At 45.8% G+C, this 27,106-nt stretch overlaps 1 protein-coding gene across 9 annotated transcripts in view; it reads right to left on the bottom strand.

Moving 5' to 3' along the window:
* Positions 1-1,219: 1,219 nt before the first annotated feature.
* DTL (denticleless E3 ubiquitin protein ligase homolog) overlaps positions 1,220-27,106 on the bottom strand; it is an 86,496-nt gene continuing 60,609 nt past the window's right edge. The window contains exons 17-20 of one of the 9 annotated variants that reach the window (XR_014816595.1): positions 6,029-6,130; positions 4,600-5,281; positions 3,571-3,886; positions 1,220-1,358 (exon numbers count right to left, since the gene is read on the bottom strand). The gene's annotated coding sequence lies outside the window, so the exon portion shown is untranslated. Of the gene's footprint in view, positions 1,359-3,570; positions 3,887-4,599; positions 5,282-5,341; positions 6,131-6,353; positions 6,951-9,623; positions 10,733-12,960; positions 13,198-22,403; positions 24,717-27,106 lie in introns of those variants that run through there. The other 8 variants (XR_014816587.1, XR_014816593.1, XR_014816592.1 and 5 more) reach the window with 8 other exon arrangements.

Raw genomic sequence — 27,106 nt, forward strand, 5'->3', positions numbered from 1 at the left:
CAAATGGACCTCTAGTTCACCTTGATCCACTCAATAAACAGTCACTGAGGTGTTTTTGTTTGTTTTGTTTTTGTTTTCGTTTTTGTTTTTTGTCTTTTTGCCATTTCTTGGGCCATTCTCGCAGCACACGGAGGTTCCCAGGCTAGGGGTCGAATTGGAGCTGTAGCCACCGGCCTACACCAGAGCCACAGCAACGCGGGATCCGAGCCGCGTCTGCAACCTACACCACAGCTCACAGCAACGCCGGATCCTTAACCCACTGAGCAAGGGCAGGGATCGAACCCGCAACCTCATGGTTCCTAGTCGGATTCGTTAACCACTGCGCCACGACGGGAACTCCTGCACTGAGTGTTTAAAGTGGGCTAGACTCTTTAGGGAACACACAGATGAAGGACACTGTCCCTGCCCCGAACCACGTCTTTGACTGCCCCTTTCTTCAACATCCTCAGGCGACAAGGAGTTCTATTGGAAAAGGTGTCCCCAGCCTGCACAGTGAGATTTTTTGCCCACTTTGATGAGCAGATAGGGTCCTGTCAGAAGGGATTCTAGAGCCAGCCATCTTTACCCGACCAAATGGGTAAGACGCAGTGAATGGCTGGTCATCGAGTACTCACCACGTTCCAGGTACTGAAGATGCAGCAGAGACTATGACCAACTTTCTGTCCTTACAGAGCTTGCAGACGGTGGTAGGCAGAATAATGGTACCCAAAGACGTCCAAGTCCCAATCCTTGGATGCAGTGAATATGGATGCTACCTGGCAAAAGGAATTAAGGTTGCAAATGGAAATTAAGGTTGCTAATCAACTGACTTTAAAATAGGGAGGATAGCCTGGATTATCCAGAAGGGTTCAATGTAATCACAAGATCTCTGAATGTGGAAGAGGGAAGCAGAAGAGTCAGTGTCTGAGTGATGTGATATAAGAAAGATTCAGCTGGTCATTGCTGACTTTGACAATGGAAGAAGCCGCAAGCCAAAGAACGCAGGCAGCCTCCAGAAACTGGAAAAGGCAAGAAAACTGATTTCCCATGGAGCCTCCACAAGGAACCCAGTCCTGCCAACACCTTGATTTTGGCCCAGTGAAACCCATTTCAGACTTCTGACCTTCAGAACTATAGGATTATACATTTGTGTTGTTTTAAGCCACTGAAATTTGTGGTCATTTGCGTAATAGATGCATATATTACGTTCATGATAAAAACGCAAATTCAGATAAAGTCATGGAAGGCCAAACACATTTTACTTAGGAGTTTCCTCCCCATCCGCCTCTGGTTCTCAGGGCGGCTCCCTCACCAGTCTCCTCTCGATCAGTTCGGGCACCAAGTCTCCGCAAGCCACTGGGTCTGAATCCCAACAGCTGCTATAGGAGGTGATAGAAAAAGAATAAACACATCGGCATCACGTAAGATAACAATCCCTCTAGGTTTCCAACCAGGACAATTACGAAAGTAGAGGCTGCATGTTCCAGAGAAAACTTTCAGCCTCTTTAAAGCTGCAAACTCTGCTCAGAGGCAACAGGTGCCCATTCGTGGAAAACATCTCTCTTCTAGTCCTCTAAACTCACTGCCCGACAGTAAATTGTTCCTCCCACTCTTTTTTCCTTCTGCCCTGAAAAAGGAGCACATTCTAAAACTTTCCTCCTCCAGATAAGTTTCTCCCCAAGAAGGGAAAGGCTGAGCTTTAGGTCACTTGTCCACCCACTTCCTGAGAAAAGGTCACTTCCTCAGTCCCTGTTACAGACCCCGCCTGAGAGCAGGGCGGGAAGGACTGTTCCTTGGCTTGGTGGCTGGTCAAATGGCCTTAGACCTGCTGATTTCCATGGGTTTTTATCACCCTGGAAATTGACCCTCAGGGAGAAGGAGGGACCAAAGCAACCAGTTCAAGAGATTGAGAAGGAGGCGGTGGGCTGACCATTGCCCTGAACAACCTTTTATTTATTGTTTTAATTTTTAATTTTTGTTGTTTGTTTTTGCTTTTTAGGGCCACACCCACAGCACATGGAAGTTCCCAGGCTAGGGGTTGAATCGGAACTGCAGCCGCCAGCCTACACCACAGCCACAGCAACACGGGATCCAAGCTGCGTCTGCAACCTACAACCACAGCTCACCGCAATGCCATATCCTTAACCCGGATCGGGGTTAGGTGCGGCCAGGGATGGAACACACATCCTCATGGATACCACTCGGATTCGTTTCCGCTGAGCCACACTGGGAACTCCTGAACAACTTTTTAACAGAAAGAATCCCTGCCAGACACATTCTGCTCCTGCCCTCTCCCGACCCCTGAGGGCTGCTTAACTCTTCTGGCCTTGGAGAGCTTTCCCTAGAAGAGAGGCAGCAGGAAAGGGGGGCATCATGACAAGTGGTCGAACTAGGGTTTGACCGAGCCTATCTGCCTCAAAAGCCTGTGAGATTTCCACACATCTGGCCCCTTCCCAGCTCATCCGCTCTCTTTCTGGGAATTCAGCGACCCCTTCAGGCAGGGCTCTTCTTGGCTCTAAAGGAGCCCCCCTGCTCCTTGTCACCCTCCAGACTATTCTCTAGACACGCCACCCGCCTCCTTCCCACCCCATTCCCTGTCCAGGTCCCCCCCCCCCACCACTTTTTCAGAGTGCACTTCCAGTCCTATCTCTGTCATGAAGAGTCTCCTGAGCACTGATGTTATGCTAAAAGCATATGGGATTAACAACATTCTTCAAAAACAATGTATAGGAGTTCCCCCTGTGACCCAGCAGGTTAAGAACCTGACTAGTATCCATGAGGACGCAGGTTCAATTCATGGACTCACTCAGTGGGTTAAGGATCCAGCGCTGCTGAGAGCTGTGGTGTAGGTTGCAGACATGGCTCAGATCCCACATGGCTGTGGCTGTGGTGTAGGGCCAGCAGTTGCATCTCCAATTCGACCCCTAGCCTGGTAACTTCCATATACCACAGGTGTGGCCATAAAAAGAAAAAAAATATGGAGTTCCCATCGTGGCGCAGTGGTTCATCAATCCAACTAGGAACCATGAGGTTTCGAGTTCAATCCCCGGCCTTGCTCAGTGGGTTAAGGATCTGGCATTGCCGTGAGCTGTGGTGTAGGTTGCAGACATGGCTCGGATCCTGCGTTGCTGTGGCTCTGGTGTAGGCCAGCAGCTACAGCTCCGATTAGACCCCTAGCCTGGGAATCTCCATATGCTGTGGGAGCTGCCCTAGAAAAGACAAAAAAGAAAAAAGAAAAAGAAAAAAAAAATACGTGCAAAAGATTATCATCATTAGTGATAACAAAATCATTGACTTTAGCTGTGGGACACATTTAAGCTTCAGGCTTAACCCAGTGGCAGCCTGTGGTAGAAGCACTGGATTCTCCAGCTGATTTTCCCAGCTGTGATCTAGAGCAGCTGGGGGCCCTGGTGGCCTCGAGGCCCCAAGCTCTGCTGTGTAGGGTGGAAGCTGAGCCAGCCAGAACTAGCCTGATGGCAGGAGGTACTGGGAGAAAGCAGACTGTAGTTTGCACATCAAATCCCAAGCTGTTTTGCCTCAAATACAAAGGAGTCACTTTCTAAGAGGAAGTCAGTTCTTCCCACGGCTTACCTGACGCCACCAAAACAACTCTTGGTCGCTCTCTTGGAGCACAGCAGGGGACAGTGTGGTCTAAGGACAGAACCTGAACATTCATGCATCTGGCTCCTCTGACCAGGGCATTCTTGCCGTCACAGCCCATACCTAGGGGGCCCCGTTTCCAGCTGTGTGAGTAGGAAGAGGCTCTGGGCTTGAGTCAGAGAGTCCTAAAGTGTTTGGAGGAAGAAGGGATTCGAGGAGAAATCTAATACCCTCTGATAAGCTAAAGGAGACCCCGAGAGATTTCAGAAGTGGTTGCCAAATGCTGATCCTGGTTTCTGTGGGTCTTCTGAAAAACAAACAAACAAAACATGAGGACAAAGTAGTGAGTTAAAAAAAAAATGGAGTTCCCCTTGTGGCTCAGTGGGTGAAGAACCTGACATAGTGTCTGTGAGGGTGTGGGTTTGATCCCTGGCCTCGTTCAGTGGGTTAAGGATCTGGCATTGCCACCAGCTGTGGAGGAGATGGCAGATGTGGAAGCCGTGAGGTAGTTCACGGATATGGCTCGGATTCGAACCCTGGCCCAGGAATTTCCATACGCCTCGAGTGCGGCCATAAAAAGGAAAAAGGATTGGAGTTCCCGTCGTGGGTCAGTGGTTAATGAATCCGACTAGGAACCATGAGGTTGAGGGTTGGATCCCTGGCCTTGCTCAGCGGGTTAAGGATCCAGCGCTGCGGTGAGCTGTGGTGTAGGTCGCAGAAGCGGCTCAGATCCCCCGTTGCTGTGGCTCTGATGTAGGCCCGTGGCTACAGCTCCGATTCGATCCCTAGCCTGGGAACCTCCATATGCCACAGGAGTGGCTCAAGAAAAGACAAAAAAAAAAAAAAAAAAAAAAAAAAGATGAAATTTAAAAGACATGTCCTTTTTTCTTGTATTATGGTCTTTTCTTGTCTTTTATGAAATGTTAGCAGATGGCAGGTGATTTTGAATGCTCTTGAAAAGAAAGCAATGACTGTACTTGAAATACCAATGTGTGGACGCCTCGGGGCTGGGTGACTCACCAGTGGCTGTGCAGGTAGATCAAGTTAGAGGCAGAGCTGAGTTTGAATTTCTGTTACTGCTAATTTTCTTCTAAGCCACAGAGACACTTAGGCATGACTGGCGGTGAGTGGGTTTCCTCCCAAGCTTCAGATTTTGTGTCTGGAAAATGAGGGATAATAAACTCTGCCGTGTGTCACAGAGTAGCCATGGGGCTAAAGTGAGATAATGGAGAAGACAGAACTTTAGAGAAGTGAAATTTTTCCTCGGAACAAGGGCTTGGTGTGATTATGATGTCAGGCAATTGAGTCTTGACGCTCCAGCTGTGTGGATTATTTGCTTCAAAGACTCCATTCGTTTCCTAGGGCTGCCAGAAAAAAAACCACTACAAACCAGCGGCATAACACAGCAGAAATTTCCCTTCTCCCGGTTCTGGAGGCGAAGTCTGAAATCGAGGTGTTGCAGGGTCATGGCCCCTCTAAGCCTCTAGGAGATGAACTTTTCTTGTCTCTTCCAGTTTATGGTGGCCCCAGGCCTTCCCTGGCTTTTGACAGCGTCTCTCCTGTCTCTGCTTGTGCCTGCCCATGGCTCGCTCCAACCTGCGTGTCTCTGACTCTGCACACGGTATTCTTTTCATAAGGAAACCAGTCATGTTGCACTGGGGTCCACCCTGCTCCAGGATGACCCCATCTTAGTTGATTTCACCTGCAAAGTTCCAAATAAGGTCACGTTCTGAGGCACTGAGGATTAGGACGTCAATATATCTTTTTTTTTTTTTTTGAGGGGGGAGGGGACACAATTCAAGCCCTAACAAAGACCATCTATTAGATAAATTTTAAGTTGCGTTTGCAGTAGCACCCACTGCCCTGACTTTAAGAAATGCAGATGTCATTCTGCCACCACGAAGAAACACGGTGAGGCAGAAACCAAGAGAAGTGGGGGGAGAATTGTGGTGGAAAATTAAAGCAGCTGGTTAATCAACATACGAACTCCTTGGTGCCTGAGCACCTACTGCAGCAAGGAGGAGAGCTTGAAAGCAAATTCCAGGCTGTGCTCACTCCTTGAAAAGCTCTGGAGTGGAGGGCAGCTCCCCCAGAGCAATCTGCGCAGCCAGGGAGGGGTGAAGGAACCAGGCTTGAGTCAACACTCTTGGGCCTGAAGCAACGTTAATTCAAGTAGGGCCTGGGCCGGGCCCTGCTCTGTCCTCAGCAGGGACCCTGGGGCAGGGGCATTGCTGGGCAGGCCAGCCTTGTGGGGCCCCGGGGCGGCTGAATCAACACCAGCACACTTCTTTACTAGCTGCCCGCCTCCACTTCCTTCCCCGAGAGCTTAGCTGTTTTTATCCTGACTCAAAGGTCAAAGGCAGCTGTGTTCAGTTCTAAGGACTCTGGGCCCAGAAAGGACATGGTCACAGCGGGAATTCTGCTCAGATCCTGGGACAAATCCTCTCGCCATCAAGTTTTCTGAAACCTGTTTGTTACTTGAGGAAGTCAGGACTGCATTATTGCGTTCGCTGGCCCAAGGTACTTGTGCCTTTGGAGCCTCCTTCCACCACTGAAAAATAGGAAAAAATTACATAATTATATAATTTGATCATACAATTCTATAATTTGCATAAAAGTGAGTATAATCCAGGCTGGATTCATTATTACATATCCATTATTATTGCATTCTTTTTTCTTCTGGTTTTAAAAGAAGATTTTTTTTTGGCCCTTAAAATATCATGGGGCCCTTAGTGTGTTTTTGAATAAGTCAGCCCTGGGGAGAGGCTGTGCTCTTTTTTTTTTTACCTTAAATTTTTATTAAATTGTTTTAATTTAAAGAGAGAAAATGTTGCCTAATCCAAGGTCACTAAGATTTTCTCCTGTTTTCTTCTAAAAGTTTAATAATTTTAGCTCTTACATTTAGGCCTGTGCTCTACTTTGAGCTAATTTAAAAAACTTTTTTTATAGTTGATTTACAGTATTCTGTCAATTTCTGTTGTACAGCATACATATATATACATTCTTTTTCTCATATTATCTTCCTTCATGTTCTATCACAAGTGATTAGATATAGTTCCTGTGCCATACAGCAGGACCTTATTGCTTATCCATTCTAAATGTAATAGTTAGCATTTACTAACCCCAAACTCCCAGTCCATCCCACTCCCTCCCCCTTTCTCTTGGCAACCAGAAGTTCCACGAGTTCCCGTCGTGGCTCAGTGGTTACAGAACACAACTGGTATCCATGAGGACGATTCCTGGCCTTGCTCAGTGGGTTAAGGATCCGGCGTTGCCATGAGCTGAGGTGTAGGTCACAGAAGTGGCTTGGATCTGGCGTTGCTGTGGCTCTGGTGTAGGCCAGCGACTATAGCTCCGATTAGACCCCTAGCCTGGGAACCTCCATATGCTATGAGAGCGGCCCTAGAAAAGACAAAAAAAAAAAAGAAAAAAAAAGTTGGTGGGTCGCATTTGGCCTCTGGATTGTAGTTTGCTGAATCCTAGACTAACCTGATTCATTTCCTGACCATATCTTGTTCCTTCTTTCTAGAACACTTCTTGAGTGCCTATTATGGGATATGCACTATGTTAAAACGTTATCAGGCCTTGTAATATTTAAGTTTTCCTGTTTTTATTTCCTGTTTCTTCAGCGACCTCAAAGGCCCAATTTTCTGCTATAACCTACATGAGGCCAAACACAGTGCTGAGCTGACCATACTTTTGATATTTTGATCTTTATTGATACATTTTTCTAGTCTTGAAATCAATGGGGAGGACGTTAATGAAATTCACTAAAATCTACCCATTTGTATTTGGCGTTCAACCCTCTTTCCTTCCAAGCCCCAGCTTTCCTGCTGGCACGACCTTCAGCTCTTGCCTGCAAGGCCCATCCTACAGAGCTTTGCTGGCAATTAACTCTACTTACCATTTGTTAGTCATCAAGGATTTGTTGAGCACGACCAAAATACTCTAGATGCTGCTGGTAAATGTGAAAGTTTCAAAAAAAAAAAAAAAAAAGATGCAATCTCTGTGTATAGGCTGTGGTAGACATCAGCGGCCCTTCCTTACCCCAAACCTCCCTACACCTCCTGCTAGACAGATCCTTTTAAGTCCTTTTCCGTGCTGACTCTAGGGTTTGTTGTGCGACTTCCTTGGCCAATGAGGTATTAACAAATATGAAGCAAATGGGTAAGTGCTTGCCTGCTGGAGCTCTGCTTCCAGAAATACTCCCTTTGGGAGCTCAGCAGCCATGCTGTTAGGAAGCCCAGGATGACCTGCTGGAGAGGCCGTGGAGAATGAGACACCGCACAGAGAGAGGGGCCAGCTGGCCCCTTGCTGTTGTCACCTCCTCTGCTGACATGTGAATGAAACCCTCTTGGATTCCTCCTTCACATTTGAGCCTCTAGATGACAGCAGCTGCGTGAGACATCAAGCCAACCAGTGGAAGCACTACCACTACTCCCAGCACGTGTTGTAGAGTTGTGAGTAAATACAGAGTCGTTTTAAGAGTCGTTGTTTGGGGGTGATTTGTAATGCAACCATGGAGAGGTTTCCCCGCTCTCCAAAAACAGAGTTCCTATGAAAGCTTTCGGAAGCTGAAATGGTGTAAAGTGCAGAAGCAATTACCTTTTCTCTTACAAGTGAGAATTCCCTTTGGATTTCTTTCCGTTAATGAAAATAGGTACAAATGTAGGCCTTTCAAAAAAGCCAAGTGGCGTAAAGTGAACTTTAGGAAAGTACGGCCTCGCTGTCACTGACAGATGCACCGTCAATGTCCATCAAAAGCTAAGCATGTGTACACCCTCTCTCTCTCTCTCTCTCTCTCACACACACACACACACACACGCGCACGCACGCATGCACACGCAGAGTCTAACCAAGAAGCCACATAAGACCATCCCTGCTGGATCGATGACTCGTACCAGCAGTAGGAGTCCTTCCAAAAGGGAGAGCAGGCTGGAACAAAACTGCTGAGGAAGCAGTCTGGGCCGAGTGATAGACAGGATTTGAATATGTGGAAAAGAGCAGCCCCAGTGAAGGAAGAGCCAGAGCGCAGGCATCTCTCTCTGGACTATATGCCTTGAAAAGAAGGGCGAAAATCATCCTTCAGGACTGACGCTAATGACGAACTTTCCAGAACAGGAAGGGGGCATTTTGGCACGAGGCTAAGGCACCCCCTCATTTGTCTCAGAACACATGTGATGGGGCAGCCTACTCCACTCATTACTCGTAAAGCTAATAAAAGTAGTCTTCGTCATTTAGATAATAACTCCTAGGGCTAAATCCCCGGGTCCTGATGGGGCTTCTTTCTAAGGGAGAATCCCCGAGAACAGCTAAGTTTCCACCTTCTACTTTATAAAACGGCCAAATGCCAGGACCCTTTATCTATCCTGGTCTTTCTTGTTTACCAACACGATTTGGTTTCCTGCTGTTTATCTGGGCGCTCCCCAATCTCCAAAAGCTAAGTGCTTCTCTACCCCCTCATTTTCTGGTTCCCGGATGGTAACGCCCTCAGTTAAGATGCAGCGCTTCACAGCTACCACAACGTACCGTAGCTGATTGCTCGCTTCTCTGCAATCCCCAGTGGAGCACAAGGTCCTCCGAGGCAAAGATTCCTTCTATTTATTATTATATCTCCACTACTTACATAGTGGCTGAGATGCAGTAAGTGAAAATAAATGTGAAATGAATTAAGGAGGATACCCAGAAAATACATCCACCAAGACACTAGGCTACTTAGAGTGGAGGCATACTAGGCATAAAACGTCACTAACATTTATGGCACACCCCAATTCCAGATCCTATGCTAACCACTTTATGAAATTTTGTTCTTTTTGTGTTTATCAAGTTGTAGTTACATTTAAAAATGTTATTTACTGGGACTTCCCATCGTGGTACAGCAGAAACAAATCCAACTGGTATCCATGAGGATGCAGACTCCATCCCTGGCCTCGTTCAGTGCGTCGGGGATTTGGCGTTGCCGCGAGCTGTGGTATAGGTTGCAGATGTAGCTCGGATCCTGTGTTGCTGTGGCCGGCAGCTGCGGCTCTGATTTGACCCCTAGCCTGGGAATTTCCATATGCTGCTAGCGTGGCCCTAAAAAGCAAAATAAATGAAAGGAAGGAAGGAAGAAAAAGTATTTACCCCCAGGGCTGAAATTCAACTAGGCCCTTCTATTCCCAAGTCCATGCTCTGTTTTCTAGCTCTCCTCCTGAACTTGAATAATAACTCAGCCACTTTTATTTGGGGGCAGAGGGTGTCAAATAGGAGCAAAAGATGAAGGCTGACAAGGTGACTCTCTTAGAGATATTTGCTTGGCGCTCAGGAGAACTTACGTACCCCTGAGCTCACGCTGACGAGGACTAGATGTGGACATAGAGGCACTTGGAGTCTCTGTAGGCCGTTTCACCTGCCCGAGGAGGGAGGCTTTGGCACCTGGCCTGTGCCGGGGAGCAATGAGGCTGGTCTCTTCCTCCTCAGGACCAAGTTACTGTTCTCTGGAAGGCCTGACAAGTAGGAGAAGGCAGCCAGACCTGCCTATTCATAGGGTGGGGCATTGCCACTTGTCCCTATTTCTCCAAAGTGTCATGATTAAGAGTGGGAACCAGGGGTAGGGCAGGGGCTTGGCACTGCAGCTGAGGCAGATGGGAGAAATCTGGTTCTTGAAGGGCAGGGTGGAGCTGGGGTGACTCAGGGGGCCGGGCCCGGTGTGGCACGGCCTTTGGCAGGCAGGGGCAGTTCTGAGAAAAGTGTCTAAGGACACACCTGTGCCCGCGGCTCTGCAGGCAGTAAGGTGGCCTATGGCAGGGTCTCTGACATCCTAGGCTCAAGTCTTAGCACGGCCCTTACCATCTGGATGGCACTGGCAAAGCGTTCCGAGCTTCAGTTTTCCGTTTCACAGCACGGGGCTGAGAAGCCGGGCTGCGGAGACAATCAGTGGGAAGGCTGCTGAGCGCCGCTCTCCATCTCCTTGTCCTGCCGGCTCTTGACATGAGCCAGAGCCTTCGAGGCGAGCTAGTCGGGCAGGGCACGCCGCGACATTTGCGGGCTGCCTCCTCCATGGGAAAATATTTAACATCCCATTTCGCGACCGTATTGGTGTAAACATGAATGCGATCCAAGGCGGATTCATTATCCTATACCAGTTATTATTAAACACATTTTTCTTCTGATTCTAAAAGACATTAAAAACAAGGATTAAAGAGCTTTGTGAACCCCTAAATATACTGTGCCTGGTGGAGAAGTTGGCGCTGATGTCAGGCCAAGAGCCACTCTTGCAGGCTCAGGTCTCTTCCTTCTTCCTGAATCTTTTTTCTTTCTTTCCTTCGTTCTTTCTCTCTTTCTTTCTCTTTTGCTTTTTAGGACCGTACCCGAGGCATATGGAGGTTCCCAGGCTAGAGCTACAGCTGCCGGCCTACACACAGCCACAGCCACACAAGATCTGAGCCGCATCTGTGACCTACACCACAGCTCACCGCAACACTGGATCCATGACCTACTGAGCGAGGCCAGGGATTGAACCCACATCCTCATGGTGACTAGTAGGATTCCTTTCCGCTGAGCCACGACGGGAACTCCCTTCCTGAATCTTTGAGTCTCACTCTGATCCAGATGGTTCAGGACAGTGAATTCACAACTGAAGAGGCATTTCCCCCTAAGGGGTTTATTGGGTCAGTGTGTGTTACACATGACAATGGGCGGACGGTGGGGGTCTTGGTGTATCTGCATTTCAGGATGGACCGTCTTGGATGGAGGCGGGTAGTGTGAAAGCCTAAATTATACAATACCTAAAATCTGATTGGTTCATCCCACCAATTTTTTCGAGTATATACTACCTGCCAAGCCCTCCTGTAGGAACTAGAGATACGGTGCAGTCAACAAAAGACAGTCTCCAGCCTCATGGAGCTTACCTTCCGGGGGAGGGAGACAGACAAAAACCAAAAAAATTATGTCAGGTGGTAAGTACCAAGCAAGGGGGGTTGGGAGAGCAGGTGGTGACAAGGTGGGAGTGGAGGTTGCCGTTACATGTAAGATGCTCAGGAAGCGTGTTTGATGAGGTGATACTGGAGCGGAGCCGTAAGGGAAGTGAGGGCTGCAGCTGTCTTGGGTTGGAGCATTCCAGGCAGGGGGAGAGGCAAGTACAAAGACTGGGGCAGAAGCATCCTTGGAGAGCTTGAGGAACAGCATGGAGCAGGGTGGGGGAGGCACAGAGTGGCTGGAGATGAGTTCAGACAGGTGGCACAGGGCCAGATCGTGTCGGGCTGTGTAGGCTGTCGTAAAGGTTTTAGCTTGTAGTCTACGTGTGATGAGAAGCCACTAGAAGAATTTGTTTGAGAATGAAATTATCTTACTTAGCTCTTAACAGGATCATGTTGGCTGCTTACACTGAACAGAGGAAAAGAGGAACGCGCAGGAGCAGGGGGCCAGGTAGGAGCCTGTGGTGTGTGGCAGGTGCGACTTTATAGGGATTTGGAGAAGAGGGTTATCAGTGGCAGTGCTGAGAAGTGATCAAAATGTGGACATGAAGTTAGAGCCAACAAGATTTGCTGGTATAGACGTTTGGAGAAACAGAGAGAGGGAAGTCAAAGTGCCAAGGTTTTGGACTGGACAGTTGGAGGCAGGGAATTGGCGTTTGCTGAAATGGGGAGGGGACAGGTTTAGGGAGGACTCCAAGAGCTTGGTTTTGAGCAAGTTAATTTTGAGCTGCTCTTTGGCTAGAGATGCCTCAAATTAAAGCACTGGCCAAGGCTTTGTAGCCCCAGGTTGACCAGTCTTTGGATGTGGGTTGCCTGCATTGAAGGGGTGCAGAAATGAGCCAGGGAAGCTTCTTTCAGCTGACAGTACTGCCCAGAGAGGGACAGAGCTGCAAGTCTTCCATAGGTAACACTCCTGAATGCTGAGGGAATGGGTATCTCAGTGCCGAAGGCGCACCTGCACTGAGCATCGTAGTATCTGTTCCAAACCACCTCTTGTGCCCTTCAAATCCACTCCATCTTGGAACAGCTTCTCCAAGATCCTGGCTGGTCTGATTCCTCGGGGAACTTAAGGAGGGTCTGTGGGATGCACTAGCCACCCCCCCCCAGCCCCCCCCCCCACTGCAGCTTGTCTTTAGATCATAAAGAATACTCATCATCTCCCTCCTGTACTGCCCGCTGTAAAGTTCCCTCACCCTTGGCTGATACTTCTGCTGTTCCAAGTGGTGTGACTCAGACCCTCATCCCTAAGGGATCTGAGTACTGTGTCCTTTTCCGATCAAGGCTGATGCACTTTTCCATATACCTTTAAAGTCAGGATGGGCGTATCAGAAGAGGCCCCAGCAGATTACATGAGTCCCAAAGATATTCCTCCTTGTCCCCAGAGTGTAACACAGCCTATCACCTTCTGAGAGTCAAGGTCAATCACCTTGGTCATGGGTGATGCTTTCATTGTCCGCTGGTCACTTAGTATGAGGAGTCTGAGGTTATCAGGTAGCATCCATGGCTTAACACTTACTAGAACTTCCACTTCCTCCTGGTGGAAGCATTATCCCTTTGGAAACCAGGGTTTCTAGACCCATAGAGCCTCATGTTGCAGGGACTAGATGCACACATTCCTCCAGATAAGCAGGTCCACCTTGGTTCCCGGACCTATGTACTCCACCTACAGGGGACACAGGAGTCCACACTGAGACCAAATCCTGAAGGGCAACACCACAGTTTTGAAGGATATCAACTCCAAGTTGGTCTCTGCTGCATCTTTCAGCAGCCACTTCCTGACTCTGTGGGCTGCTGGATGGTCATGTACCCACTCCCACACCTTCTCTGCTGAAGAGTGAAGCCAATGGTCCAAAGTAAGGTTATTCTCAACCCCACATCAGTGGAGCTAATGCTCTATAAGCCTTTGGATTGTAGTGTTGGCCAAGGCTCTCCTGGCAAGAAAAGCACATCCGAATCTGGATAATCGGCAAGGAAGATGCTGTTTCAAAAAAACCTTTATTTGATAATTATAAATGCATATTCAATTGCTAAAAAAAAAATACAGAGAGATCCCAGGAGCTCCTGTCGTGGCTCAGTGGTTAATGAACCCAACTAGTATTCATGAGGACGCTGGTTCAATCCCTGGCCTTGCTCAGTGGGTTAAGGATCTGGTGTTGCCATGAGCTGTGGTGTAGGATGCAGACACGGCTCGGATCTGGAATTGCTGTGGCTATGGTATAGGCTGGTGGCTGTAGCTCCAATTTGACCCCTAGCCTGGAAATCTCCATATGCTATGGATGTGGCCCTAAAAAGACAAAAGACAAAAGACAAAAAAAAAAGAGAGAGAGAGAGAGAGAGAGAGAGAGAGAGAGAGAGAGAGAGAGAGAGAGAGAGAGAGAGATCCCGTGTTTTCTTTACCCAATTTCCCCAGGGGTAACATCTGAAAAACTATAATAGAATGCCACAACCAAGATATGGATTTTGATACCATTCAGACTGCCCCAGTTTTTACTTGTCCTCATTTGTGTGTATGTGTATGTGTTTGGTTCTATGCAATTTTATCAGGTGTGTAGATTTGTATACAGTCACCACAGTCAAGACAGACAACAGTTCCATCCCCAGGAAGATCCATGTGTTGGCCTTTTATAACCATACTTGTTCCTCTCTCCCTTTCCCCCAGTCCCTACCCTCTGACAACCATTAGTCTAGTCTCCAATTGTAAAATTTTGTCACCTCAGAATGTTTTTTAAATGGAATCATACAATACATAACCTTTTATTTTTCTTTTTGGCTGTGCCTGCAATATTTGGAAGTTTCCCAGGCCAGGGATCAAGCGTGTGTCGCAGCAGCGACCTGAGCCACAGCAGTGACAATGCCAGGTCCTTAACCTGCTGAGCCACCAGGGAACTCTAATATATAATCTTTTAGAATTGGCTTTTTTCATTCCGTATACTTTTCTGAAGATTCATCCAAGTCGTTGTGTTTATCAGTAGTTCATTCCTTTTTATTGTTGAGTATTATGTGGTGTGAATGTTTACCCGCTTGTTTGACTATTCACCCACTGAAGGACAGCTGGGATAGCTCTGTTTTTGTTGTTGTTGTTTTTGGGCTGTCACAAATAAAGCAGCTATGAACATTTGTGTACAGGCTTTTGTGTGAATGTAGTCTTCATTTCTCTGGGATTAATGCCCAGCGGGGCTATTTCCAGGTCATATGACAATTGTATGCTTAGTTTTATAAAAAAATAAACCCCTGCCAAGCTGACTTCTAGTGCCATTTAACATTCCTGCCAGCACTGTGAGTGATCCAGTTTTTCTACATTCTCCCCAGCATTTGATGCTGTCATTATCTTTTAATTTTAGTAAGTGTGTGGTGATATCTCATTGTGGCTTTTTTTTTTCTTTAATGGCTAATGACATTGAACTTTTCTGCCATGTGTTTATTTTCCATCTGTATATCTTCCTCAGTCAAATATCTGTTCATATCTTTTGCCCATTTTCTAATAGGATTTTTTTTTACTCTTGGGTTTTAGGAGTTTTTCTTTTTTTGGCTGCCCTGTGGCATATGGAGTTCCTGGGCCAGGGATCAGATCCCAGTGGTAGTTTCAATCTACACTGTAGCTACAGCAACACCAGATTCCTTTTTTTTTTTTTTTCCTTTTATTCATATTTTATTTTCATTATTTTTTATTACTCAATGAGTTTATTACATTCGTAGTTGTACAATGAAACACCAGATTCTTAACCCACTGTGCTGACCGGGGATCCAACCTGAGTCCCGTTGGGCCACAGAGGGAACTCCTTAAGAGTTCTTTATATATTTTGATATTTTGGATACTAGTTCATTGTCAGGTATATGCTTTGTAAATATTTTCTCCCATTTGTAGCTTGTTTTTTCATCCTTTTCACAGTCATCCATAGTGCAGAAGTTTTTAATTTTAATGAGGTCAAATTTATCAATTTTTCCTTGCATGGATCATGCTTTTGGTGTCAAGTTTAAGAACTTTTTGCCTAGCCCTAGATCCCAAAGATTTTCTCTTCTGTTTTTTTTTTCCCCCTTTTATAGTTTTACGTTTTGCATATAAGTCCATGGCCCACTTTGAATTCATGAAATATGTTTTAATGCCAGACAAACTATTCTTTCACGATGAAGAGAAAACAATATAATTGTCTTGCCACAAGCGGCTGGCTTGTGTCCTTGAAGAATGGTGCTGTATTGCATTCTGAGCATCAGTTTCTGTTCCTGCAGGTTGGTCATCTGTGGTGGCAGCAGCTAAACTGGCCTTTCTGACTGGGAGTTTGCACCAAGGTGACCAGTGACAGAGGCTGACATCAGCTGTCTGAGTCCTTCTGTCCACTTGGGTGTTGAGTGGCGGATACTTTCTTGCAGGTATTCATGTATGGAAAAGGAGTTCTCTGGTGGCTCAGCAAGTTAAGGATACAGTATTATCATTGCTGTAGTTCTAGTTACTGCTGTGGTGTGGGTTCGATCCCTGGCCCAGGAACTTCCTTATGCTTATACCATATATGTATGGTAAAAGGCATACTTCATGCTCACTTCCATAGGTCTATTCACACGTCTCTCCTCAGACCTTCCAGTTTCTTTCTTTCTTTTTTTTTTGCTATTTCTTGGGCCGCTCCCGCGGCATATGGAGGTTCCCAGGTTAGGGGTCCAATCGGAGCTGTAGCCACCGGCCTACGCCAGAGCCACAGCAACGGGGGATCTGAGCCGCATCTGCAACCTACACCACATCTCACGGCAACGCCAGATCCTTAACCCACTGAGCAAGGGCAGGGATCGAACCCACAACCTCATAGTTCCTAGTCGGATTCGTGAACCACTGCGCCACAACGGGAACTCCCAGTTTCTTATTTCTTAATCTCCTTCCTTCCCAGGCTGCTGACCAATACATCCAAGCCCAAGCCATTTCCTGCTACCTACGTATCCTATATTCTTTGCCTCGGACAGTGCCTCTTTCCTCACAAGGGAATGATAGGTGTGAAAGCTCTGTCTATTGTGAAGATTTCCCCTCACCACTGTTTTCAGGGCCACCCCAGGATGGGCTGTAACATAGCACCAGTCCATTTGTGACTTGACCACGCCTGGCGTTTTCCTCCTCTATCGGCTGATCGTTAGGGCCCCCCCTCCATGTGACCAAAAGTGTGAGCTAGGGAGAAGTGGTACAGGACTGGGGCGGGGGGATGATGGTGGTGGTCTGGAAGCTACAAGGCGTTTCCAACCGCGCCTCAAAGTCAGTGCAGCCTCACTGCCATTTTCCATTCGCAGAGGCAGTCACACACCTTCCAGATTAAGGGAGAAGGGAATCGGACCCCTAGCTCTTGAAGTAGGAATAGCCAGGGCACAGGAGTATGGGGGATGGGAGCTCTTGGGTCATCTTTGGACGTGACAATCTGCCGCCACGAGGTGTCCATTTATGGCTGGTGGAACTTGAGGGACTTCCAGTGCTGCATGAGCTCCGTGAATTTTTCAGCTTATACTTCCCTCGTAATCATTCTTTCCCTGGCAGTTGTTCTGTGGCTGGCCTTGTGACGTGTCACCCTACGCATGCACAGACTGGTTTCAGCCAAAGACTCAACCCCTTACATGGAGCTCTTTCTCTGTATCGCTCCCTCCTTTGGGGCATGTATCTAGCAAATTCTAGCGGACTCAATTTCCCCAAACTCCAAACTCTGTCTCCTCAACTCAGAAAGACTGCTAGGCTGTTACAGTTTCCCAAACCATGTGTAAAATTGCAGTGGTACCATACTGGGGGCCGAGTCATCTGAAAATTGCCTCCATGATTTGGGGGTTCACCTTATTTGCTCCCCTTCCTTTAGGGAAAACAGTCCTGTCCTGCCTCTGGTCTAATGTCTGGAAATAGCGGTTCCATTTCTTCGATCCAGTTTTTCCATTGCTTATAGTGAGGTAGTTAGGTCTCATTTTTCATGGGTAAAAGCAGAACATGAATGTTGAAGATAGCACCAATAGGATGTGACTATGAATTGGAAGTCGGTTGTGAGAGATGTCAAGGATGACTTCAGGTTTTTGGCCTGAAACTGGACGAGTGGCATTGCCACCACGTGAGCGGAAATCAGGTGTAGTGGGGGAGGTGGGGAGGTAAAATTAGGAGTTTAGTTTTACAAAGGTTAAACGGAAGATGCCTGTTAGACATCCAAGCGGGGATGTTGACTTTTCAGTTGGATGTACAGGTCAGGTGTCAGGCTAGAAATGTAAAATTGGGACTCATCTCTGTATAGACGGCACTTGACTCTGGTTTGCTCACTAAGGAAGGATAGAACAGGTAGAAAAGAGAAGTCCAAGGGCTGGGCCCTAGGGCACTCCAAGATTAAATATTTGGGGAGATGAAGAAGACCCCAAGTTGTTTGTGCCCACTCTCCTCCTCTCCCCACAATTCTCTTTCACTCTCATGGCTGTGCTCTATCCTGTCACTCAATCGGCCTACTCTTGCTGCTTTTCTGGCACTGCCTTTTGCTGACCTATTTTGTCCTGCAGCCATCCAAGTTCAGGCCTGACAGATCAGTTCCAGGACTGATCTTGGGCCTTGGAAACTTCTTCAGCCAATCCATGTCTTCAAAATCCTCTGAAGTCATTTAAGATCCATCTGGCTCTATCAAGACTTGCTCCTTTGGCAAAGAGTGGAAATAAGGCAAATAGCCCATGGCTTCCAGAGTGAGCAGTGCCTTCCCAGTACCTATTATCATCTGCGGTGGTAACTTCCGTGTGTGTGTGTGTGTGTGTGTGTGTGTGTGTGTGTGTGTGTGTGTGTATTTTTTTTTTTTTTTTGCTTTTTTTTTAGGGCTGCACTTGCAGCATATGGAGGTTCCCAGGCTAGGGGTCGAATCAGAGCAACTGTTGCCAGCCTATCACAGCCACAGCAACATCAGATCCCGGCTGCGTCTTTGAACTACACCACAGCTCACAGCAATGCCAGATCCTTAATCCACTGAGCAAGGCTGGGGATCGAACCCACAACCTCATGGTTCCTAGTTGGATTCGAGTTGGATTCGTTTCTGCTGCGCCACAATGGGAACTCTGGTAACTTCCATACTGAAAGCTTAGAAAAACAGGGAAAGAGAGCAGATACATCATCCTAAACCATGCCAGTTTCTTCTGCCTAACATCCTATCCTGCTTGGCACTGCTGTGTGGGTTCCCTTGGTAGTTTCCTCCATGCTATTGACCTCAAAAGACTAAATGTATTTTCCAAATAGTCCCAATTTCCCCACAGCAGTTTTGTTTTTTTTTAATCAACTGGGTACTAGTGATTAATATTAGTATCACTCATTGAATTACATGCAAAAAGGAGTTGGATAAGGATGTTTAATACAGTGCTATTTATAAAATCAAAATATTAGAAAGAATCTAAATGACCATCAGCAGGAGATTGAGAAAATAAGTTAATGATATATCCATAATATGCCCTCATTAAAATAATTCTGCCGGAGTTCCCGTTTTGGCACAGTGGAAACGAATCTGACTAGGAACCATGAGGTTGTGGGTTCGATTCCTGGCCTCTCTTGGGGGTTAAGGATCCGGTGTTGCCATGAGCTGTGGTGTGTAGGTCACAGACGAGGCTCAGATCCTGCGTTGCTGTGGCTCTGGCATAGGCCAGTGGCAACAGCTCCAATTAGACCCCTAGCCTGGGAACCTCCATATGCCGTGGGTGTGGCCATATAAAGACAAAAAAAAAAAAATCTGCAGATATGGGAAGATGTTTATAATATAATGCTGATTTAAACATTTTAACAAGGCAGGTGAGTGTAGTGTGTAAAAACACTAAAATAGACGGACTTAAAGAGAACTCCCTGCCTGGAACTCTCACAGTGAATGGCTCAGAGGAGAAGGATGAACTTGTAAAGGAGACTGAGCAAGAGTGGTTAAAGATAGACATTAAACAAGAGGAGACATAGGAAGGTTTTTTTGTTTGTTTTTTGGGGTTTTTTGTTTGTTTGTTTTTGTCTTTTTTTAGGGCTGTGGCATATGGAGGTTCCCAGGTGAGGGGTTGAATTGGAGCTGTAGCTGCTGGCCTATACCACAGCCACAGCAACATCAGATTGGAGCTGTGTCTGCAACCTACACCACGGCTCATGGCAACACTGGATCCTTAACCCACTGAGTGAGGCCAGGGATCGAACCTGTGTCCTCACGGATGCTAGTCAGATTTGTTTCTGCTGAGCCACGATGGGAACTCCGGAAGATTTTTTTTTAAGAGAGAGGGAATGGTCATTTAACACTCAACAGAATCAAAAGCTGAAGAGGAAAGATGAGGACTGAAAGATGACCACTGTATTTATCACGGATATTGGTGATGACCATCGCAAGAGCTGCCTCCGTAATGACAGCAAAAGCCGGATTGGAGTGTGTTAAAGGTTAAATGGGAGGTGAGAACGGCTTTATCTTGAGAAATTAGATTGTGTAGAGAAAGAGAGAAAAGCCATAGACTGAGGAGGGTGCATGCTAAAGGATTCTTTTTTGTGTGAAAGAGATAGCAGTTTGTTTAAACAACCATGAGATGGAACCCAGTAGAGAGAGACTAGATAAACAGGAGTGAGACTGGATAAATTACAGATAAGGTTCATGAGAAGGTGGGGGAAGAGGGAATATAGAACACCAGGGCTGGAGTTGCCCTGGGTTATATAGTGGAAGGAAAACGCTTCAGTGTCACGGGAAGCAAGAAGGAAGGGTAGTGTCTGCCGGGTTAAGTACTTAGAGTCATAAAAGAAGGACTTAAACCTGATGACGTCTGTGGAAGGGAGGGCATCCAAGGTCTCAGGAGAGTGGAGAAGGTTTGGAACAGTTGTTGACGGCAGTGTGAGCTGATCAGAGAAATGCAGTAAAGTTTTCAACCACCCTTTAGTCCAGGTGGGGTTGGTGAGCCTGAGTAACAATGGAACCAGTCTGCCTGGTGGTGAGACTCAGGAGTGTTTGGTTGTTTGGGTGCAGACAATAGGAGGCAGATAGACCAATTTATCCAGGTTTGGGATTTAGCCGTACAGGAGAGGTGAAAATTTCTCCCACCTGCTTGCAGACCTGGGTGGGTGGGGATGAGGCAGCTGCCCAGCTCTCCTGTGCCAGCCTAGCCAGAGGGAAATGGGAGGAGGGTGGTTCTCCTTCTCCACTAAATGAGTTTCCCTGCAGTTCACTTTCCAAACTTCCTGTCTGTGGAGAGCTGGCCCTTTGTTAGCCTCCCAGACTCTGCGTGTAGAGCTCTGCCCCCTTATGCTGCCTGCAGTTTCTGCAGGCTTCTCAGGAACAATCCCTTTCCGTCTGCAGACAGGTCTTTTTATATGTGCTGCCTCTCGATCCCTACTGGGCTTGTGCGTGCATAGGAGGGACAGGGCTTGACCTTGAGAAAAGTTACTGTTAAGGTCTAGTGAGGTCAAAACAGCCCTTTTCAATGTTTCAACTCACTCCGTACGCCGGGGCCCAAGCTGCCTAAAAGAAGCAATGGGGCTTCTCTTTCCTCTGGCACTTGGCTTCTGTGGAGAGCAAAACAGAGGGGACACACTGATTTCCCTCAGCTCTGCAGAGGAGAAAAGGGACAGCCAGACTATAATCTGTGCATGTGTGACAGTCCTAACCCGGTCATTGGGCCAGAGGTGTTGCTGAGAAGGGAAAGGCTGCTAGACAAGGACGGAAAGAGTGGTGGAATCAGGTGCCAGCTTGGGCACAGGCCTCAGTTGTGCTTAGAGAACAGAGGCGAGAGGGTGAGCATGGGCAAGCCACCGATTACTCCACGCAAGAGTGGAAAGTATTCCCCAAACTGGTTTGACTTGGGAAGAGAACAACTGCCACTTCCGCCCTGACATACACACTCCAACCAGGGCAATGTCAACCTGTGTTTCCTGTGTCTTTGCTCCCTCTGGGCAGGGGCACCTCATTTAAATGATAGGCCACTGGCCAGGTGATGATGACTGGGAGGTCATGTGCCATCGCTGGGCCTGTTACTTCACCTATAACCTGAGAGTCAAGCAACATGACTTCTAAGGTTCCTTCAATCCCAGCTATAAATCTAATTGAACTGGAATGGCATCAGAGTTTAATGGTCTTATGGTCAATGGACCCTAAAGTCTTATATTGGATGATAAACACAGAGTCCCAGCCCTGGTCACAGGGCTGGCGGGGGTGCTGGGGAGTGGGGCGGGACGACGGAATAATTTAGGATAGCTCTGCCCTGAAGGAAGGGTTGAGTCCCATTTTGACTCCGCTTTTTAGGCCTCAGTTTCCTCAACTATAAGATGAGACTTGGAAGCCTAGATCTTTAAGATGCAGTTCTGATTTTCTCTACCTAAGGTCTGTCCTCAGGCAATTTTGAGCCCCAGTGAGTAAATACTTACTGAACTATTTATTTGCTTGGCATGTGTGCAGTGATTTAGTGGAAGATAATCCCTATCTTCAAGGATCTCACAACATATTTTAAAAATTAATAATGCACATGCATAGGACAATATAGTATAACATGCAGTATCACATGACGTGAATAACACAGACACCATAGGTAATTTTCTTAGTATGCTGGAGGCTGGAGGAATCATAATTAGAGCTTGCTTCCTCTCAGCCTCCTGCAACTTCAGCTCTCAGAAGGAGCTGAAGGGTGGCCAGACTGCCAGGTTCAGTTCTGGCTTTACCACTTGAAAACTCTGGGGAAGTTACTCAACTTCTCTAAGCTTCAGTTTCCTGATTATTAAGATGGAGAAAATAAAAGCACCTCCTTGTCACATTATTGTAAAGACTATGTAAACGCTTAACAAACTAAGTATGGAGGAATGTACCTCAACATAATAAAGGCCATATATGACAGACCCACAGTTAATGTTATGCATAATGGTGAAAAACAGCTTTCCCCTTAAGATCAGATACAAAACAAGGATGCCCACGCCCACCACTTTTATTTACCATAGTACTGGAAGTCCTAGCCAGAGCAATTAGGCAAGAAAAAGGAATAAAAGACCTCCAAATCAGAAAGGAAGAAGTAAAATTACAGATGACATGATATTATGTATAGAAAATCTGTAAGATACCATCAAAAATTGTTAGCACTAATAATCAAATTCAGTAAAGTTTCAAGATGCACAATCAGTGTACAGGGAGTTCCCATCATGGTGCAGTGGTTAATGAATCCGACCAGTATCCAGGAGGATGCGGGTTCAATCCCTGGCCTTGCTCCAGTGGGGTAAGGATGTGGTGTTGCCATAAGCTGTGGTGTAGGTCACAGATGCAGCTTGGATCCAGCATTGCTGTGGCTGTGGTGTAGGCCAGCAGATACAGCTCCAATTCGACCCCTAGCCTGGGAACCTCCATGTGCTGTGGGTGTGGCCCTAAAAAGATGAAAAAAAAAAAATCAGTATACAAAAATCAGTTGCATTTCTATATACTATCAGAGAACTGTCAGAGATATTAAGAAAATGATCCCATTTATAATTGCATCAAAAGAATAAAATGTCTAGGAATAAATTTAAGTAAGGAAGTGAAAGATATGTACATTGAAAATTATGACATTGATGAAAGAAACTAAAGAAGACATAAATAAATAGAAAAATATTCTATGCTCATGGATTGGGAGAAATAATATTCTTAAAAATGTCCATACGATCCAGGTCAACTGAAGATTCAATGCAATCCTTATCACAACTCAATGACATTTTCACAGGAATAGAACAAACAATCATAAAATTTGTATGGAGCCACAAAAAAATCCCCTAAATAGCCAAAGCAATCTTGAGAAAGAAAAAACAAAGGTGATTTAAAACTATATTACAAAGTGATTGTAATCAAAACAGTATGGTACTGGCATAAAAACAAATACCTAGGTAAATGGAGCAGAACAGAAAGCCCAGAAATAAACCCACATATATATGGTTAATTAATTTTTGACAAAGGAACCAAAAATATATAATAGGGAAAGGAGAGTCTCAATAAAGGATGTTGGGAAAACTGAGCAGCCACATGAATGAAAATGGACCCCTGTCTTACACCACATACAAAAATCAACTAAAAAATGGATTGTGAGCTCAAATTTAAGACTTGTAGCCATAAAAACTCCTAGAAGAAAACACAAAGGGTAAGCTCCTTGACATCAGTCTTGGCAAGTATTTTTTTTGGATATGACACCAAAAGCAAAGGCAACAAAAGCAAAAATAAACAAGAGGGATCACACGAGTACATCAAACTAAAAAACTTCCACACAGCAAAGGAAATCATCAATAAAAGGAAAAGGCAACCTATGGGATGGGAGAAAAATATTTGCAGCTCATATATCTGATAATGGGTTCATATCCTGCAAAGGGTTCCTCCTGGACCTAATTCCAACATGTGAATGTGTGTGTGTAGGCTTCCCCAACCACAAGCAATTCTTGGATCTAGCAGAGTGTCTGAGAGTTCAACTCAATTCTGATATTCTACCCAGAGTGAGAATCAGAAACCACAGGTAAAGGGCTCAGTTCCACAAGACCACCCTTCACTTTAGTTGTCACCTGTGCTGCCGGCCTACTGACTGTAAATAAGAGGTTCTCACAATCCCCTCCTTGGGATTGATTGATTTGTTAGACTAGCTCACAGAACTCAGGAAAACCTGTTTACTTACTAGATTACTAATTTATTGTAAAAGGATAATAAAGAATATGAATCAACAGCCAGATGAGGAGATACATAGGGTGAGGTCCTGAACAAAGGAGCTTCTGTCCTTGTGAAATGTGGAGCCTAACCGAGTGGCACACAGAAGTGTTCTAGTTTCCCAATGGAAGCTCTTAAAAAAGGATCAAAAAGCTGTCTTCTTGGTCATGATTGACTAAATTGCTGGCCAATGGTGACTGATTCAATCTCAAAGAGCTTTCCCCTTCCTGGAGATCAGGGGGTGGGACTGAAAAGTCTAATCCTCTAATTATATGGTTGGTTTTCCCAGCAGCCAGTCTTACCCTTAGGTGCTTCTAAAAACAATCTTATTCATAGAACAAAAAACATCTAAAATTCAACAAGATGTTTCGCTCTCATACTTACCCCAACTTTTATTCGAGTTGTTCTATTCCAGAGTCACATAACTAACCAAGATGATTCTAGAACTGAACTGATATAGATGGTATAGCACCTTGAAATTACCTTCCTCCAACTCAATTCATGACATGAAGAAGACCTCGAAGCCATGGCCAGGGAAATCCTTGAGTGTGGACAGCATCTGAATCAATATCTATGTGCAGTGAGAAAAATGTACAGTGTCATAAAAGGGGATATTGGCACTGAATTGTGTGTGTGTGTGTTAATGCTGTGTTAAGGAAGGGTTGAGCCTTATGATAAGCAGTACCTACCATAGTACCTGGTACATTGTGGACATTAAATGTGTATTTTTTGATAACTGAATAAATGAAAAGACACATGATAGATATAGTAAATATCAGCTGCCTATCTTGGTTCATGTGTTTAAAAATGAGACTATAATCACGTGCTTTCTTCCACATATAAAATTATATCCTCAATTCACCACTGAAAGCCATCCACTCGGTATCATGTGCTGTGGTGTGGGCTTTAGTCCCAGCCCTACCATGGCCATGTGACCTCAAGTAAATGACTAATTTTCTCTGTGCTTTTTTCCTTTTTAATCTATAAAAAAAGAAGGTTGAGCACATGCTAAACCTCCTTCCAGGTCTGGACTTTAGAGATTATTCTGTGGTTCTGAGATAAGAGCTCCTGTGTGCAAAGTCAACTCAACCACAGAGCGACTAAACCCGTGAGCCTTCCTCCACCAGTATTGTGCTGGAGCTGAACTGCCCTTCAGTAGCTTAAGTCAGGCATCCTTAAACACAGATCAGCACAGCCCCCAAGGTCCATCAGTGGGCTTCATAGGGTCTATAAATTTGCAGCCTTAACACTTCACTCAGAAGCATTTTGCGTATAAGTCTCTTGCGAATTTTTCTGCAGTGTGTGTCCCTAGATTTCAGAGAATCCCCAAAATGCGGTTAACCCCCAAATGGTTAAAAAAATCCTTGAACTTTTCAGAGGACCCATGCTTCCAACACTATTGCATTTAATATGACAAATGAATAAGTCCTGGTGGTAGCCACAGAAAACCAATGAAATTCGGATCAAAGATCTGATCATTTCTATGTCTGAGACAATCACTCTGATTATAGGTGAATCATTGACAGATCAACAGTGGAAAAAACCATCAGATGCCATCACTGCAGGACAATAACATTTGATCTGGGTAGAATTCCACCCAGGTGGGATTATCACAAAGAGGTATGTGTTAGGTGACAGTGACAGAGAAGGGGCCCACACCTATATAGCCATCTATGGTTTGGTTCTTAGACTAGCACAAACCAGAAGCAAGCAGGTGGAGGGTGGGTCAACTGAAATAGGCAGAGACCCCTCGGGGGCTCTCATCTCTGCTGTGCTAGAGTTCTTATGGTGATTCGGTGCAAACCACTGAATCCCGCTGGATCCCAACTCCTTTTGTTCACAGGGCTATTTAATATAAGAAGAGACAACTTGAATTCCTAAGAAGAAATCTCAGATAATTAACAGAGTTTACTTTTTAAGAAAAGGAGGAAGTATATAGGAAATCAAGATAGGGGATTCACCTTAGAGTCTAGACCTGGGGGCCTGAATGGATTTAAGGAAGTTTGGGGGTTTAAGGTGACCAGACCTACTGTCATAGAGCCATGAGTGTCCCCGGGACAGAGTCTTCAGGTCTATGACTTCAGCAGCAACTAATCTAAAGGCTTGTCCCAAAGGCTTTGAAGGGCCAGTTAGTTCAAGATGCCGTAGCCCTATGCTCATGGGGTGACAGATTTGACTTTTGTGTATCTCTTTCTACATTAGCTTAAGCCCTCGTCCCAGCAGGTAGTCACACATGTGCATCACTGAGGACACACAGGGGACCGACTGGTGACATCCCTGCCTTTGGCCACCAGCTCAAATATACTCTAGCTCAAAGTACACACCTTGACCCCTCAGGTTTGGAGCAGAGTGTAAGTTTTCCACAAGTCGTGGTCATTTGGCAGTTATTTTAGAGAATGTCTGAGTAGAGAGAGAGAACAGGCTTCCCACCTGAGGGTCTTAGGCTGAGGCTCTAGCCTGGTTGCACTGACCACCGAAGTAGTTGGAAATGTGTGTATTTATTCTATATATAATATTCTATAGCATGATTATAACAGATACTTTAAAAATATTCTCTATATAAAATTATGTATTCTAAGTTTCACACACTCACAAAGATGTTTGTTGTGGAATTACTTATGCTAGGAAAAAAAATACAAAGCTTCTCTGTATTTTTGCTCATTATTTCTTCCTTCCTTTCCACTTCTGAGGAAAAGCAGCTCTTTTCCTCCCTAGATTCAACTAAAAAGTATTTTGTAAAATAAGTTTAAAAAATTACTTATGGAAAAATCTGGAAAGTAAATCAATCACTTGTTAGTCCATTCTCCAATGCTAACTACTCCTACAGTACACTTACATATATTCGAATCCATTTTATGAGTTCCCTTCGTGGCTCAGAGGTTTAAGAATCTGACTAGTAGCCATGAGGATGTGGGTTAGATCCCTGGCCTCGCTCAGTTGCCATGAGCTGTGGTGTAGGTC

The sequence above is a fragment of the Sus scrofa genome, chromosome 9 (assembly GCF_054392235.1).
Source record: "Sus scrofa isolate SSC_HxYL_T2T_F1_AM1 chromosome 9, Sscrofa_HxYL_maternal_Yorkshire_Landrace_v2.0, whole genome shotgun sequence".
Taxonomy (NCBI): domain Eukaryota; kingdom Metazoa; phylum Chordata; class Mammalia; order Artiodactyla; family Suidae; genus Sus; species Sus scrofa.